The sequence below is a fragment of the Camelus dromedarius genome, chromosome 31 (assembly GCF_036321535.1).
Source record: "Camelus dromedarius isolate mCamDro1 chromosome 31, mCamDro1.pat, whole genome shotgun sequence".
Taxonomy (NCBI): Eukaryota; Metazoa; Chordata; class Mammalia; order Artiodactyla; family Camelidae; genus Camelus; species Camelus dromedarius.
The window spans coordinates 3598224-3614816 of record NC_087466.1 but is presented as its reverse complement, the minus strand read 5'-3'; the positions used below and the strand labels follow the sequence as shown (position 1 = coordinate 3614816).

Genomic DNA, 16593 nt, shown 5'->3' with positions numbered 1-16593 from the left:
GCAGGGGTGGGGGGTGCCTGGCACGGAGGCAGCCAGGGGCCAGGAGAGCCCTGACTCCAGGTTGGTGGCTGGGGACCCGTGTCCCCTCTGTGCAGTCGGGTTGGGGATAAGGGAACCTCACTCCCTGGAGGAACGGGAGGAACGGTCAGATGGAAAATGGACGTTTGGCTCATCTCTGTGTGTGACTGTTGTGGCCGTTGGCATTGGCCTGTTCTGGCCCCAGCCGGCCTCAGGCCAGCACCCCTGGGCTCCCCGCGTGCTCCACACCCTCACCCCCTGCAGCTGCCCTGGCGAAACCAAGAGGCCCTGACACCCGAAATAGCCAGAAAACCCCGCCTGGCTCGGCCCTGGCAGCATGTGCCGCCCTCTACCTGGGGTTGGGGGGAGGGGTGGCTCCAGTTCTGGAAGCGTCTGCCAGCCCAGCTGGAGAAGGGGGCTGCATCCCAGCATCCAGGCCGCCCAAGCCCCTGTGCCCAGGCCTGAGCAGGGCAGAAATCACACGAATCAGTTGTCAGAAGCAGCATTTTCAGTCCTGAATTGTGGAGCCCCCAGGAACCTTTCTAAATGCCGGGCACGGAGCTGCGGCTGACCGTGGGCACAGCCAGACACTTAGAGCTCAGAGGAGCCCCAGGTGGGCAGGCCTGGCTGGGGCTGGACGTGGGACACTGTGGGTCACACCTCACCTGCTGCCCACACATCTGGGACTCTTTGGGAAGGGGTATTGGGCCAAATACGGGGAAGGGGAGAGAAATGGGGACCCTCATTTGTTGCCCTGGGGTCCCTGGGACTGGGGTAATAACAGAGATCGCAGAAGCATAACTGTTCCCCATGAGGACTCACAGGGTCCTCCTCCAGCGGAGGGGACCTCAGGTTTGGTTAGTCACTCATCCATCTGTCCATACATCTGTCTGTCCACCCATTGTCCATCCATCCATCCAGAAAGCATCCCTGGGGCCTTCTGGGGGTCTGGCCTGTGTGGAGCTCTCAGTTACACATGATCCAGGTGGGACTGGCCCAGTCAAGGCCAAAGTCAGACCTGGAATGTTCATCCTTCACCATAGAAGGAGGGTGCTTTGGAAACTGGGTACCTCGTTTCCTGCCCAGTCTGCCCCGTGCTGAGTGGAGATGCTGAGGCCAAAGAGAGGGCAAGAGTTGTGACAGACGGGCCAGAGCGGTGAGGCCTGATGCCCCTGCCCTGTGGGTGACCAGACTCCCCCAAAGCCCCCATTATAGGCTTCCCTGATCCATCCAGGCTGACTCTCCCTCTCTCCTCTCCTCTCCTCCCTGTCCTTCTCCAATCAGAGAGGTTCTCAGAACTTTCAAGGGATCTAAGGTCCTGATGGGAGTGGAGGTGGGGGACCGAGTAAGGACCCAGCCACAGTTTCCTGAGTTCACCCTAAAGATGGTGGCACTTCACCAGGTCATTCTCAGGAGACACTGCCAGTAGGTCCCCCAGCCCAGGGAAGCCAGGAGCCAGGCCTGCAGGCCTCAGGGGTAGCACCATGTCCTGGGAGCAAGTACCCCCCCTCACGAGCCTGGGAGCATGCAGCCCTCACCCCAGCCATGATCAATCAGCTCATCCCCTCGGTTCACTTCCATCACTCCTCACCTCCCCTGTGGGCCCAGGTCAGGTCCTGGGAGGGTGATGCTAAGCCAAGGAGCCTGCTCAGCCCAGGGCTCATGGCACTGACAAGACCTTCCCCCAGCAGCAAACAGTAGTGGAGAAGACAAGGGGAGGGGATCCTGGGCGGTCAGCAAAGGGGATCTGGGAGCAGCAGCAACTTCACCACCTCAAAGCAGGGCCGTGAAGCAGGACCCCGGGGCTGACGGGCAGACGGAGGAAAGGCCTCCTGGGGGTTCAGCATGAGCAAAGGCACAGAGGTGGCTGCAGCACACGGGCCCCCAGAGCACCCCAGCCCTCCTCCTCCAATACCCCAGACTCCTGTCTCCCATGCTTCCTGCCCCGCTCCCCTGCTCACCACCCAGGAATCCCTGGCATTCTGTGCCACGTGGCTGGGCCCTGCCCTGGGAAGGAAGGAGAATCGGACACAGACAGGGACAGTGGGCAGAGAGGGATGGCAGAGGATGCTGGGAGGCAGGCCCAGGGAGGGGCCCTGGAGTGGAGGGCCCAGAGCTCTCCGGGGTGGATGGAGGTCTGTGCCACAGGCAGGATGAGGCGGGGAAGGGTGTGAATGCAAACAGTGAGCCTGGCCGGTGGGCAAGAGTGCCCCAAGCCCCGGAGCCCAGCAGAGGGGCAGGGATGGGGCTCAGAGGAGGTGAGGCTGGGGACAGAGGCCTCAGTCCTGACCAGATTTGCAATTCCAAATGGCAGCTGCTCCCTGAGACTCTGGAGTGGCCTATTGTCCCCAGACCACTTATAAAACATGAGGCTGACAGCCAGGATCATGGTCTCATCTCACAGGGAGGCAAACTGAGGCCCAAAATGATTAACCTCCTGGAGAGCAAGACATAGCCAGCTCCTGGTGTCCCACCTCCCAGCCTGGGCCTCCCCTCTGATGCGTGGGAAGTTCAGGAAGGCCTGTATGGAGACCTGCCCTCTGCCCAGCCCCAGACATGCTCATGTGGGGCCACCTCCCTCCATCCTTCTCTAGCCCCGACCTGTTCCAGGGGAGCAGAAAGGAGGCCCCAGAGTGGACTCGCCTCTCCCCCTCCCCCGCCAGGGCCGGTGGCAAAGGTCCCGGGGGGAGATTTCGCCAGGAGCACAGACCTCAGGGTGGATGGGTAGGGATACCCCCACACGCAGCCCTCTCAGCCCTTAACCTTGGGCCATTTGCTTCCCTCTGTGACCTTGGTTTCCTTGTCCATACGGGGGTGATAACCAGCCTCTCTCCCACAGGGAGGGCTTGGGGATTAAAGGAGCTGATGCCTGAGACGTGCCTTGACCACGGAGACCCTCACCCACCCCAGCCATTGCTGTCACCACCTGGGTGTTTGCCCGGGAATGCCTCTGACACACTGTGTGACCCTGGGGGAGTTGCTTCCCTTCTCTGGGCCCCAGCCTTTCCCTCTGCTCAGGAAGTGCTGGGTAAGGGGCCCCATGGGCCAGAAATTGTAGGAAAACTGTAGGATTCTTGGCTGAAGGATTTGGTGCAGAGACTCTGGGCCTGGAGGGGCAGAGAGGCCCGAGGTCAGAGCAAGTAGGGGTCGGTCCAGGGCAAGGAGGGGGGAGTGGAGTGGTGGCCCTGTCTGCAGCTGGCCACCCCTGGGAATCCCCGGGCTAAAGTTAACCCTGCGTTGGCTGAAACCAGAACTCAGGGTGACAAACCGGAGAAGTAAGGGGAAGAGAAACTGAGACGTGGGCAGCAGAGCGTGGGACGGGTGACAAACAGGGCCAGGTGCGGCCCGGGGTGGGGACAGGGCAGTTTCAGGGCTGTAGCCGGATGTTTACGCAGCTCACAGGTGGGAGTAGCAGAGCTCTCCCCCAGCATCCAGCCCCCTCCCAGCCCCGGCCTGGGCCTGGTGCTGCCCCCTGGCTGCCTCCCCGCATCCTCCCAGGCTCCCCGCTGGGTCCTGGAATCCTGGAGGGCCCGACCCCAAGGGGCCAATGGTGGCCCCACTGTCAGCAGGGCCGCTGGGAAGGCATGACCAGGACCACTGAGTGAGTCGGCCCCGGGGTGGGGGGCTCTGGCCTGGGCCTCTGGCAGCAGAGAGAACGGATGGGTGGGCATGGGGGTGAGCACAGGCGTCTGGACTTCCCAAGACCCCTTGATTCTGAGTGGACCCAAAGAGACACAGTCCAGCCTTTCAGGAGGGAATTCGTCCCCATGCCCATGGCCTGGGGACACAGTGTCCTCTGACCTAGCAGCCCTACCCACAGGAGTTATCATCGGCCCTGCACCCCGAGACCCTGAGGTGTGCCCTGCCCTGTACTTCTAACAGCAATGCTTTCAGACAGGCTGATGTCCGCAACTCCAAACAGCCTTGGGGATGTGCCACAGACGGATCCCATTGTGGGGGACAGTGGGACTCAGGCAGGTGACGAGAGGAGGTCTTGTCTGAGCCCAGCTTTGTGAAGAGGCCATGCCTGTGTACAGAGAAGAGTCCAGAAGGGTACACACCAGCACACGAACAGGGGTCTGCCCTGCTAGTGGGATCAGATATTTGTTTATTTTCTTCTTTTTTTTTCTGTATTTTTTTTTAATTGAAGTAGAGTCGATTTACGATGTTGTGTTAATTTCTGGTGTACAGCATAGTAATTCAGTTATACAGATATATATTCCTTTTCTTATTCTTTTTCATCATAGGTGTTTATTTTCTTCTCTATGCCTCTCTATACTTTCTGATTTCTCAAAGAACATCGATGATTTTTATCATCAGAAAACAAAACAGCACACTGAGTTAAGATCAAAGACTCTCTAAAAATGGTATATTTGAAAGTTTGAACAGCATCATGAAAATGTTATTCCCAAGAGCCTGCAGACCTGGCCCATTTGAGTGGGTGTCTCTGTGTCTACATCTGTATCCAGGCCCACACCTCTTACCTGGGGCTACCTGGGGGGTGGAGGGGTGGACCCACAGGTTATGTTGGTTTACATTTGGTACATGTGACTTTTCTGATTGTTCTACAATGATTATATATTCATTAGGTAATTATGAAAAAACAAGGGTTTTCTTTTCACTTAAGTAAGTATAGTTAGTCCAATTCACTTAACGTTAAAAAATATGTATTGCTTGCCTGCTGTTCCGTGACAGTCTGGGTGCAGGGTTGGGATTACATTGCTGAAAAGACAGCCATCCCTCTTGGGCAGTGATGCAATCGTGGAAATGTACGTGGAAAGAGGTCATTTTAAAATGGATTCTTTCCTCTAAGTCTTAGGTTCTATCCAAATCCATGAAAACTCTCCCACAGCTCTAACTCCACATCCAGACACCAGGAAGGTCACTGAGCCCCTAAAAAAGAGAGAAGGTATTCCAGGGGGCTGGACGCCCAGCAGCAGGCACTGGGCAAAGAGGACTGGACAACAGAAACCTCTTTTAAATACAGTTAAAAACATAAGCGTGGGCCATTGCAAAGCAGACATTTAAGCAATTTCTGCAAAGAGCAATAAAAACCTTCTTACAAGTAAAGCAGATTAGCATGGAACACTGTCCAGGATCAGCCAAAGTTGTGAAGGAAAGAGGGGTTGCCTGAAGCAGATGAGAAGGGACTTCAAGAGTTTTGACCAGTCCTTTGGACAGGAAGAATTATGCAGTAGATCAGAGGATGGTCTGTGGAAGTGGGGAGTCCTGGGTTGACAAACTTCTCTGCCACGTAGGCAGCAGTTTATTTTGGCAGCTAATCTCTCTCCCCGTGTTCTGATCTAGTCAACGTTGGTAATATTAGCTGCCAACTCTCATCTCCATTTTGAGGGACACATGAGAACAGGTACGTAAACCCTTTTACAGAAGGCCTGGTTTAATGAATGGAAATTAGGTTAGAAATTATTGTTGGCAACCACTCTGCATTACATAGAGCTTGTCCATTCTAATTACATTTATAGTAGCTATGAGGGTTTGTATGTGTTTTACCTCTTTTCTTATATTCCTAAAATCACCACTTAAACTTTCCACTTAAGGCCATTGCCAGCTATCAGCTCTGTAAGTGACATGAGGACAGACACCACCCCTCACTGTTCACTCCTCACTTTCTCCCCAGAAAAACATCAGTTTTTAAGCCAATTCAGTGAGTCTGGTGCTGTGACCCAGAGCCCAAAAAGGCAGGAACCAAACAGCCATCGCTCCAGGCTGCCTGCCTCTTGCCTCAGCTCCCTTTCTAGAATCCTCATTGACAAAGGAAGAGGTGCTGCCCCTCCCAAGTCTGCAAATTCGGCATCTCACCCCCAGCCCGGTACCTGGTAACTTCAAGGCTCTCAATAAACAGTCTCAATAAACAAGGACGGGAATGAAGGAAGGAAGAAATGGATGGGTGGGTAGAGGATGAGTGGGTGGGTGGGTGCATGGATGGGGAAGTAGGTGGATTATTGATGGGTGTGTAGGTGGATGGGTGGATATGTGGTTGGATAGATGGATGGATGGGTGGATGACAGATGAATGGTTGATGAATGGGTGGATACGTGGGTAGATTAGTGGGTTCATAGATAGGTTAATAGTTGGATGGGTGAATAGATGGATGGATAGTTGGGTGGGTGGATAGATCCTAATCATGAGAAACACAAGTGCCTGGCAGCTCCATGGAAGAGGACTTAGCCCAACACCTATCTCAGCTCTGATCCTGACTTGATGTGACCTTGGGCCATTTCCTTAATGCCTCTAAGCCTTGTCCCCTCACAGGCAAAGAGGATGTCAGGCCCAGCCCTGCCCACCTCACAAGCTGTGGGGAAGGACCCTGGAAGGACACACATGCATGAAGATGCTTTAGAAACCCAAGAGGCTTCTCAAATGCATTCTCAGTGCTGGAAGGACCTGGAGGTCATGGAGCTGACTCCCCGCCGGGCTTGAATCCCAGCTTGTGGTAAGAGCCTGAGCTTGGAACCCAGACAGACCCAGGTTCTAGTCCCGGCTCCACCACTTTCCAGGGGTGCGACCTTGGGTAGGTGACCGTCCTCCCTGGGTCCTCCTCTGTGATGAGGAGGTGTTGATAGTGGCAGCTACCCCTCAGGGCTGTGAGCAGATTCAGGGAGATAATTCAGGGAAGCACTCAGCACAGCACCCAGCAAGGGTGCAAGGATGGATCCAAGGTCTACCCCCTGGGGTCCCAAAGAAGAGGCCCAGTGTCCTCCTCTCTGTGGCCAGGGGCCCAGAGCCAGGAGCGGTCCCAGGACATCTAGCTCAGGGGCTTGAGAAACCCTTGTCAATGAGAATAATCACTAAACAATCAATAATAAGAATAAAAAAGATGTTTATTTGAGCCAAACTGACGACAAGCCCGGAAGCCCACTTCCCAGATGGCTCTGAGAAACTGCCCCAGAGAAGCATGGTTTCCAGTGCAGTTTTATGTCTTGTCAGAATAAAGAACATTAAACAAGTCAGGGATACACTTCTTCAAGGTTTGAAAAAAAACCAGACCAGCACCTACATGGGCAGCAGGTATAATATGGCGTGCCAGGAAGAAGGACATTTAATCTTTATTTCTAACAGGAACATTCTTTACTTCTGGTCAATGTACCCTTTTCTCACATAATTAAAGCAGATGTACAATGTATATTTGATGGGCCACAAACAGGCTGTTTTAGTTAGTATCAAATTCAAGTTAACTCATGTATAAACCAGAATGAATTCCCTGTATCTCAATATGTGAAGATTTCTTTGATAGCCCTGCGATGTGTCTGTATAAGTGTGCATTGTGGTGGGAGTTCCAAGGCTTTGTGCAGAAAAGAGGCTATGGCCTGCAGAGGGCTAACCACACTGATCTAATTCAAGACCCTCCTTAAGGAAAGAGACTTGACGCCCACCCATGAGAACTCGGTGGGTCACGGGAGAGCAAAGCACACAGGCATTCAGTCCAGTGTGAAGCCCTTCCTGACCAGAAGCAGGGGCCTGTCTTGGAACTCAAGGCCTGAGATAGGATTACTGCCACCTGGTAGCAGCGTGCACCAGGTTGAGATCACCCACACAAACACACACAAAGTCGGGGGCACGGCAGGAGGATCTCAGGGGCCACCATTTGGACTGAGCAGTTGGATTGTAGAGGAATTTCAACTTTAATTTTGAATTTGTTTCTCAAGGCTCTCATAAGAGGGCCTTAGCAATAAATGAAAGTGGAGGGAGAAAGAAGTAGTGGCTGGTGGCAAAACATCTCACCCACTCTCCCAGGGGACCTACAGGTCTCCAGTTCACGAGCTGGGGCTAACAAAAGCAAAGGGACATAGAGTTTAACAAACACAAGTGTGACGTGGAGTTACAGGGCCTGGAACAGACAATCTAGGGGGGAATTGCCAAGCCTGGAAGAGATTTCCCTCCTGTGTTGGGGGCCATCCTGGCAGAGAGGTGCTGCGGCCTCCGGGACCCCCAAACTCCAGGTCCAGGTGGAGGCAGCAGGGTGTAGATGAGCTCCGAGGACCCAGGTGTCAGCCAGCCAGTGAGAGAGCATCACCTTGTTTTCTGAGCTCTTCTTAAAATAGAGTTTATTGGTCTTGGTCTTGGTTTTAAAATAACAGCTGCTCACTGTAAACAACATGAAAAGTACAGAAAAACAAACGGGAGAGAAAGACTTCACCCTGTGTATTTCACCCAGAGGAGCCGCCACTCATATTTTGATGGATTTCCTTCTATTTTAGCTGTAAACAGTGAAAACCACAACAGAAATAAATAAAAAGCAACTGCAAAGTTTAAAATGTAACAACAATCGTAGTGATGGTTGCACAACCTTGTGAGTGTTCATTTCAAGACGGTCAAGTCTAGGTGATGTGAATTTCCCAGTAATTAACCTCACAGGCTAGAACGTGACCAGAAATCAGGTCACTAAAGCCCCAGAGTTCATCACCTCTTTACTTTTCCTTACAGTTTTATGTCCTCTGGGTGCCCTTAAACCATCCATTTTTCAACTTCGCCTGTTTTTGAACTTCGAGTAGATTGAGTTAGGCTGGGTGTTTTCTTTCTGTCAACACTGGGCCTCTGACACCCCACGGACCTCAGGGCTGTGAGCTCAGCCCCAGCTGCCCTGGGGGCGCTGGGAGGGTGCGAATGCTGGGAGTGGGGGGCTAGGGATGTGACCCAAGGTCAGTGGGCTGGAGTCTGTGGGGTCTGCACAGGTGGAGCTGTGGAAGAACCCTGTTGGTGGTCCCACAGTCAGAGCCCAGGGAAGGGGTTTTGTCCCCTCTGCCTCAGGTATACATGGCCCCTCAGTTTCTGAGAACTGAGGCCCCAGTCTGGCCTTCCTGGGGCAGCTGCCCTTGATGGGGGGCTTGGAGGGGAGACCTCCAGCCCCAGCACCTCCAGGGGAGTCTCAGAGCCTGGGCTGCCAGGCCCATCACGGGTCCTGGCTGCCCAGTCTGGCAGCCCCAGGAGCCAGAGCAGGTGAGGGGTTACTAGGGAACCTGGAAGAGGTCTCAGAGATCAGGCTGCACCCACTCAGCACAGGAGAAACCAAGGCCCACAGGGGATGTAGGACTTGCTCAGGTCGCACTGTGAGCCCAGCCACTGGACCCAAGGCCCTGTGCTCTCCCCCTGACAGCGCCCACAGGCCCTTGGCTATGAGGACCCCCACTCAGCCGGGCCCAGCCCCAGGACCTGCAGCCTAAGACTCAGCCTTGGCTATTCTGAGCTGAGGACCCCCCGGAGTCTGCAGGCCTCCCAGCCAGGCTCCTCTCTGCTCAGGGCCCCAGCCTGGCTTGGCTCCTGCAGGCCCAGCACCTGCCTGCCCCCGGGGCCTGCGCAGTTCCGCCTCTCAGCTTCACTCCCAGACCCGCAGCCAAGATACAGGCTCAGGGGCAGTGCCTGCCTGACCTTTCCATAGGTGAGTCCTGGTCCCGCCCTGAGCGGACAGTACACTAGGGGGCTGCAGGCAGGATGTCTGGTGCTTATTTGTCTCAAACACAAAGAATCCTCCATGTCCGAGGGGAGAAGCCAAACCCCCTGCTGCTGCCCCCACTTCCAGGCCTCAGGTAGCAGCGTGGGCCCTTTGCACCCCACCCCACACTCACCCCCAGACGGGCCAGGCCTCACCCTCTGCTCTCCCCCAGAGGCCTCAGGTCAATGCCTGGGGCCTGAAACCTGGGCCTGTCAGGAGCTGACCTGGGGGCAGGATGGTCAAGTTCAGGAGCCCAGCCAGGGAGGGGGTCACCATGCACCACACAGGAGTGTCACCTGCACAGGGACGTCATCACCCTCACCTGACTGTCCTCACGAGCCACACGGAGGTGTCCCAACTGCATTCCTGGTCAACATACCTGTGCCCCTGCACAGTGTCCCCCTAACACACACACACACTGATACTTGCACACACACTCATATATGTGCACACTCACACACGTGCACACACAGAGGCCCCAGCTGGCAGTGCCCTCTAGTGGCCACTGTTGTCACTTCTCTAAAAGGTCTCAGTCATGCCTATAAAGACCCAGGATTGATCATCGTAAATCCCAGATGCCCAAGTCTAGGAAGATGGTTCTCTCCTTCCACGGAGTAGTAGGATGAGGTGGGGGTGGCAAGCGTGACTTGGCCAAGGTCAGCCAGCAGGTAAGTGGTGGAGGCCTGGCCCCCAACTCAGATTCCAGCTCATTCCAGCTCCCAAGGCCCTGCTAGAGCCCAGAGGCTGGGCCCTCCAGGGCAGAGGAGCTGGGTGGAGGGGGTGTCTTGTACCCCCCACCCCCTCATACATGGTTCACAGCTCCCCAGGAGGGAAGAGGCTCCTTGGGGAGAGGAATCTCCAGACCAGAGGGTCTCCAAGCCAGGTCTCCTCTGTGCTGAGGGAATGGGGTGTCAAGAGGGGAGGGGCCTGGGCTTTAGGGAAACACAAAAATGCCAAGACCACTAACACAGACACGAGACATCAGCCACACAGAAGCAAGAAACGCTAACCCGTGGTCCACAAGTTCAAATCTTCACCCAAGAGAAAAAAAACTGTCACATTAGATCCCCTTGTCCCCCAGGCCCATGGTTCCTGCTTCCCAAAGAAACAAGCGTCACCCATTCCATACATAGCCCCTGATCAGCTCCAAAGCCCAGCACTGTCTTGGGCCCTGGGATGTGACAGGGGCCTCAGAGACCAAGTCCTGAAGCAAAGTTCCAGTGGGTGAGGCAGGCTGGACAAGCAACATGTAAAGTGTGAAGTTCTTTAGGAAAGGAAGGGGTTAGGGGTGACAAATGTTGGTTTCGATGAATGGTTAGGAGAGGCCACCCCTGAATGAAGGAGGGGACCCCCGGGAGGTGCATGGGGCGGAGCACTCCTGACAGAAGAGACAGCTAGTGCAAAGGCCCTGGGGTCAGATGTGCCTGACAAGTTGCAGAAACAGCAAGGAGGCCAGCGGGGCTGGATCCAAGGAAGGGGGCAGGGCCCTCAGGGCCTTGCAGAGCAGGCTGAGCACCTTGTGATTTGTCCAAGTTTTCAAATGTACCTAGACAGCATCATGCCGAGATACCTGCGCCTTCTAAGTTCCTGCACGTACGTCTCTAGGATTGGGAGCCAACCAGTCAAGTAGGGCAACACATAGCAGGTGCCAGCCCGTCCGCGCGGACAGACGTTGGACAATTCCTGTCCTTCCTTCACAAACCTGGCACTGGGAAGCCCTGGGCATCCCTGGTGCTTGGGTCAGCACTTCCGGGAGGGCGGACGCCCCTCTGGAGCCCTGGGGACACGGGAGGTCACTGCGACCTTCAGCCGGCTCTGCAGAGCAGCAGGTCTCACTTACAGACCTGGGTACAAACCGAGACTGGTCCCGCACCCGCACTCCTCCTCCGATTGTGGACCCTGGACCTTGTCCCCAGCGGTGTGCATGCCTGGCGGCGTTAAGTGAGAATCAGGCGAGGCCCGCGGGCATCACTGGGTGGTCACTAAGCCTGCCCCCACGTCCTGGTTCCCACTGTGCCGTCGCCTGGGATGACCCTGGGCTCCGGACCTCAGTTTCCCGGGGCATCACTCTGAGGTCCCTGAATCCGCTGTTCGGGGTCCCCTCCTCCTCCGGGCCTGGACGCTGCGTTCCCCCCTGCGCTTCCACCGTTAAGACAGCGACCCCTGGCGGCCGAAAGAGGGCAGCAAGTCCTGGTGCCGGGCGGGCGGGCCAAGACTGGAGAGGGACGGGGCGGGGTGACCACCCCCCCCCCTCAAAGAGCCCGGGAGTCCCTCCCGGACCCGCTGTCTGGACAGAAGCTGGGCCAGGTGTGCCCACAGGGAGACCTCTCCAGGTCGCCTACTCAGCTCGGGGCAGGGCCTGAGTCCTCAAAGGCAGAGAGAAGGGAACCAGGTGTTCTGGTCATAACCTTGAAGCTGCCCAGATGACCAGGAAGAAGGAGAGAGCTCATCTCCGTCAAGAAGACCTGAGCCTCTGTTAATTACAATCAGCTCCTTCGCTTCTGCCTGTTAAAAAAAAAGGTACAGGAATTTTGCACTTTGAACCAGTTCTCCAGGGGATTTACCAATCAGTTTGGGGGGAAACTGACATCTTTACCATATTGAATCTTTCAGTCCATGAATATCCTTTCTCTCTCTTTGTCTCTCTCCTCCATTAACAGGCTGTAATAATTCTCAATGAAGTTGTATCTAGAGTTTTCTCAGAAACAAATGACTTGGACGTCTCTTTAGATTCATCCTTAGGAAACTGATATTTTTAATGCAATTGTAAACTGTATCCTTCTTAAGTGATATTTTCTATTCATTTGCTGTTAAATAGGAAGTTTCTCTATTTGGAATTGGATCTGGTAAATTCGATATGCTTTTTTATAGGTTCTACTAATTTATCTACATTCTGTGGGACTTGCTATACAAACATATGATCTGTGAAGAATGACAATGTTGTTGCTGTCTTCCCAGTTCTTACACATTTCCTTGCCTTCCCGTGCCTTGCTCCCTCTGCTGGAGCTCTAGTGCCCGGTACAACAGCAGGGAGGGTAATGGGCATCCTTGCCTTGTCACAAGGGATACTTTAAAACATTTCATTATGAAACATGATGCCTGCTAGTTTTCTTTAAAGACTATCTCACCAGATTAAGGAAGTTCTCTTACAGTCCATGTATGATAAGTGGGTTTTCCAAAATCATCTGTTGCATTTGATCCAATGCCTTTTCTGCATCTCTTGATATGATTTTTCTCTTTTAATGTCACGAATTGTGTAGATTGTTCTAACGTTGAACCAGTCTTGCCTTCTTGGAATACATGAACCAGGCTTGTCCACATGTATTGTCCTGTACAGTGGCTGGATTCAAGGTGTTAATATTTTGTTCAGAATGTTTGCATCTATATTCCTGAGTGAGACAGAGATGTGACTCCTCATTCACTGCCCTTGTCAGGTTTCACCATCGAGGCTGTGTTAACTTCATGAAATGAATTATTTTATCCTCTAGAGGAATTTATGTAACGTTGGAATTGCTTATCAGAGAAGCTCTCCTAGTCAGCTTTCTTTGAGGGAAGACTTTTGAGCACTGACCCAGTGCCCTTTTAAGGACTGAGATTTTCTGTTTCTTCTTGACTCAAATATATGTGTTTGATTAGATTTTTCTAGGAATGTTCTCATTTCATCTCAAATGATTGGCATAATGCTATTATCATAGGCTCTCATTATCCATTTTAGATATGCCATTCTGCAAAAATAGCCCCCGTTTCATTCCTGATATGGGTAATGTTTGCCTTCTTTCATTTGTTCTTGATAAATTCACCAAATTGCTTTCAATTTCAGTAATATCATGAAACAGACAACTCTCTGCTTTCCTGTTTTATCATCCCCACTGGATATTTATTTTCTATTTCTTTAGTATTTGTCTCTCCCTTTCTTATTTCCTTCATTCTATTTTACTTTGAGACTCTTTTGCTGTTTTCTGGCTTTCTGAGACATGTGCTTAGCTCATCCACTTTCTATAAAATTTCTGTGTGCAATTTAAGGCTATCAGTTTTCCTCTGTGTAATCCACTAGCTGTATCCCACACAGTGTTTATGGAGGGATTTCACTACAGTTCAAGTTCAATCTGTCATCTGATTTCCAGTTGGAGACCTTCTCTCAACTACTGGGAGCCTATTTCTTTACTGCGAAACATCTGAGGATGCCCGGGGTCTCTTGGCTACTGATTCCTAGTTTGCCACTGGCTTGTGGTGTTTGGCTTATAGGACACATGCGGAATGATTTCGGTCATTTGAAATTTGTTTAATCTTGCTTAATGGCCCAGTATGTGGTCAACTTTTGTCAATGTTCCTTTTCTGCTTGAAGGGACTATACATACTATAACTCTGGACATGTGCTCTGTATCTAAGTCCATCAGGTCAAGCCAGTGAAGTCTTCGAATCTGCCTTTATCTTCTTTAAGTTATTCTAGGTAATGCTTCTTAGCCATAAAACTTTCCAAACGGATATCAATATAACTATGCCAGCTTTCTTTGGGGTAGGAACTTCATGGTATCTTTTTCCATTCATTTACTTTTTTGTGTGAATTTTAACTTTCTTTTTTTAATTGAACTATAGTTGGTTTACAATGTTGTGTTAGTTGAGTGTATGCCAAAGTGATTCAACTATACATATAAATATATATATTCTTTTTCAAATTCTATTCCATTATAGGTTATTACAAGTTATTTAATATAGTTCGCTGTGCTATACAGTAGATCTTTGTTGTTTATCTGTTTTATATGTATGTAAACTATATACGTAACTATATTTGTTACTTATGTAACTACATATATATATATATTTATTATATAGTTACATACATACAGTGTGTTAATCTCAAACCCCCCAATTTTCCCTCCCCCCACCCTTTTTGCCCTTTGGTAGCCATAGTTTGTTTTCTATGTCTGTGAGTCTATCTCTGGTTTGTAAATAAGTTCATTTGTGTTATTTTTTTTAGATTCCACGTATAAGAGAGATCATATGATATTTGTCGTTCTCTGTCTGACTTACTTCACTTAGTATGATAATCTCCAGGTCCATCCATGTTGCTGCACATGGCATTATTTCATTCTTTTTCGTGGCTGAGTAATATTCCATTGTGAATATATACCACATCTTCTTTATCCAGTCATCTGTCATCCATCCATTTACTTTTAACCCAGCTGGTTAACTGAGTCCACTGTGCCTGGCCTTGGGAACTCTTCTCCAAATCACTTTCTTCAGGCAGCATTCGTTTCTGAAATGTGTACCAAGCACTGGCATTATACAGGGGTTATGTCTGTGTTTCTTACATTTCCAACAGCTCACCTGCCTTTGTATGGTGGAATTTCTTGGCCTTTTCAATATTTGAGGCTGGTCCAGAATTTTCGGACACCTCTCCGTGTTCCTGGAGCATGTGTGCAGACCTCTGCTCTGGAAGAAGTCCGTGATCCTGCAGGTCCCAGGAAACCCAACTCAAATAGCCTCAGCTAAGGAAGGAATTATTGGTTCGCCTAACTTGGAATCCAGACACTGGGAATACAGGGCTACCTAAACCCAGAGGCCCTGGCCCTGTTTCTCTGGGATTCTCGCTGCTCTGCCCTCATCCCCTCATTGGCTGGCTTCCTGGGAGATGGCAGGTTTGGAGGTTGGGCAGGAGCTCACCTACACAGTCCCCACCCCATCAAGGAGGACCTGGCTACTGCTGTCACCTAGTGGCAGATCTGCCAAGAGAGAACCCCCAGGATGGCACAATTCCCTGGGGGACCGACCAGCCACCTGGTGGCAGGATGATTCCACTGCATCTCTTCCATCCTGGGAGGGCTACAAATTCTGGATATAATTTGCGCTCTTGGCATGCTTTAGCCAACGTCATGGCAGTCCCCACAGCCTTGTGTCTCAACTTATTCCATGACAAAAGACATGCAGCGCAGAGTGGGCTGGTTTTACTATGTACCTGTTGCCCGGAAGTAGCTGGCTTCTTTTTAAAATGGAATAGCTTACTGAAGGCACAAAGTGAGAGCTAACACCCTGAAATATGGGCTTCTGCCTTCTAGGATGCAGTTTATCTTTTGAATCAAAGACCATTATTTGGTGGGGTCGCCCCAGATCCAGAATACATGAGGCTGGCAATCAAGGGGTAGAAATCAGAGAGGCTTTTTCCATGATTAATCCCAACAATTCACCCAAAGGATGTTTGCTCCCTGTCCTGGAGCTCCGAGCTCTGCTGCATTGGTGATCTTTGTTCCCAAGAAGACCATGCTTCCCCCAGGAGACACTACATGGTTCCACTGAGTTGAAACCCACAAGCAGAAAAAAGGGGTCCCTTGCTGGTTGGACCAGTCAGCCCTGATGACTAAAGAGAAATCGGGTGGCGGCCACGCAACGGAGGCAGGGAGGACTCTGTCTAGAGCCCAGAGCACTAAGCATCCTGGTCTTTCTTAGTACTTAGACTCTTAGGAAAGAAAGTTTAGATCCTGCACCACCACCACCAGGTAAAGACCCATGACCAGCTGGGGTTCTAGCCAAGGACAACCGAGAAATATTTAATGGGGAGAGAGAGAGAAACCATAGATGTCAACATAGCCTCGTGACTAGAGTCACCAGGTTTAGCAAATGAAAATACAGATGCCCAGTTAAATTTACATTTCAGATAAACAATGGATAATGTTTTTAGTGTATGTCCCGTGGAATATTTGGGACACAATTATACTAAACACTTATTCATTGGTGGAGCATCTTGTCTTGTATCTGGCAACCCGATTCACAATCGGTGGAAAGAAAGGAGCCGTGGTGATGTAGCGTCTTTTTCCCTTGCTCGTTATTGTGTGTGTATCTATTTGTATTTATCAGCCATGTCTCTTTTCTTCTGCTCAGTATTACTTTATGTACAAGCTGTTGGAGGTTAGCAGAATATGCAGAAGAACTGTGCATATGAGGAGAAATTAATATAGTTCCCTGTGGATACAGTGACTCTTGGCAATAGGTGTCTATGCATTTGCGGGAGGGGGTGAGATCTTTGGGTACAGGATGGGGCACCTGAGACAGAAACCGCAGTTTGGCCAGCTGGTGCAGTGCCGGGCTTGGCCAGCAGAAGGTGCTGGAGCATCGCTGCAGCGAGACAG

At 51.6% G+C, this 16593-nt stretch overlaps 1 protein-coding gene across 11 annotated transcripts in view; it reads left to right on the top strand.

Moving 5' to 3' along the window:
- LOC105095281 (sodium/glucose cotransporter 1) overlaps positions 1–16593 on the top strand; it is a 106063-nt gene that overhangs the window by 33906 nt on the left and 55564 nt on the right. For 5 of the 11 annotated variants that reach the window (XM_064481401.1, XM_064481400.1, XM_064481398.1 and 2 more), the window contains exon 1: positions 11735–11989. The exons of 5 other annotated variants lie outside the window; for them this stretch is intronic. The gene's annotated coding sequence lies outside the window, so the exon portion shown is untranslated. Of the gene's footprint in view, positions 1–11734; positions 11990–16593 lie in introns of those variants that run through there. One more of the 11 variants, XM_031442324.2, reaches the window with a different exon arrangement.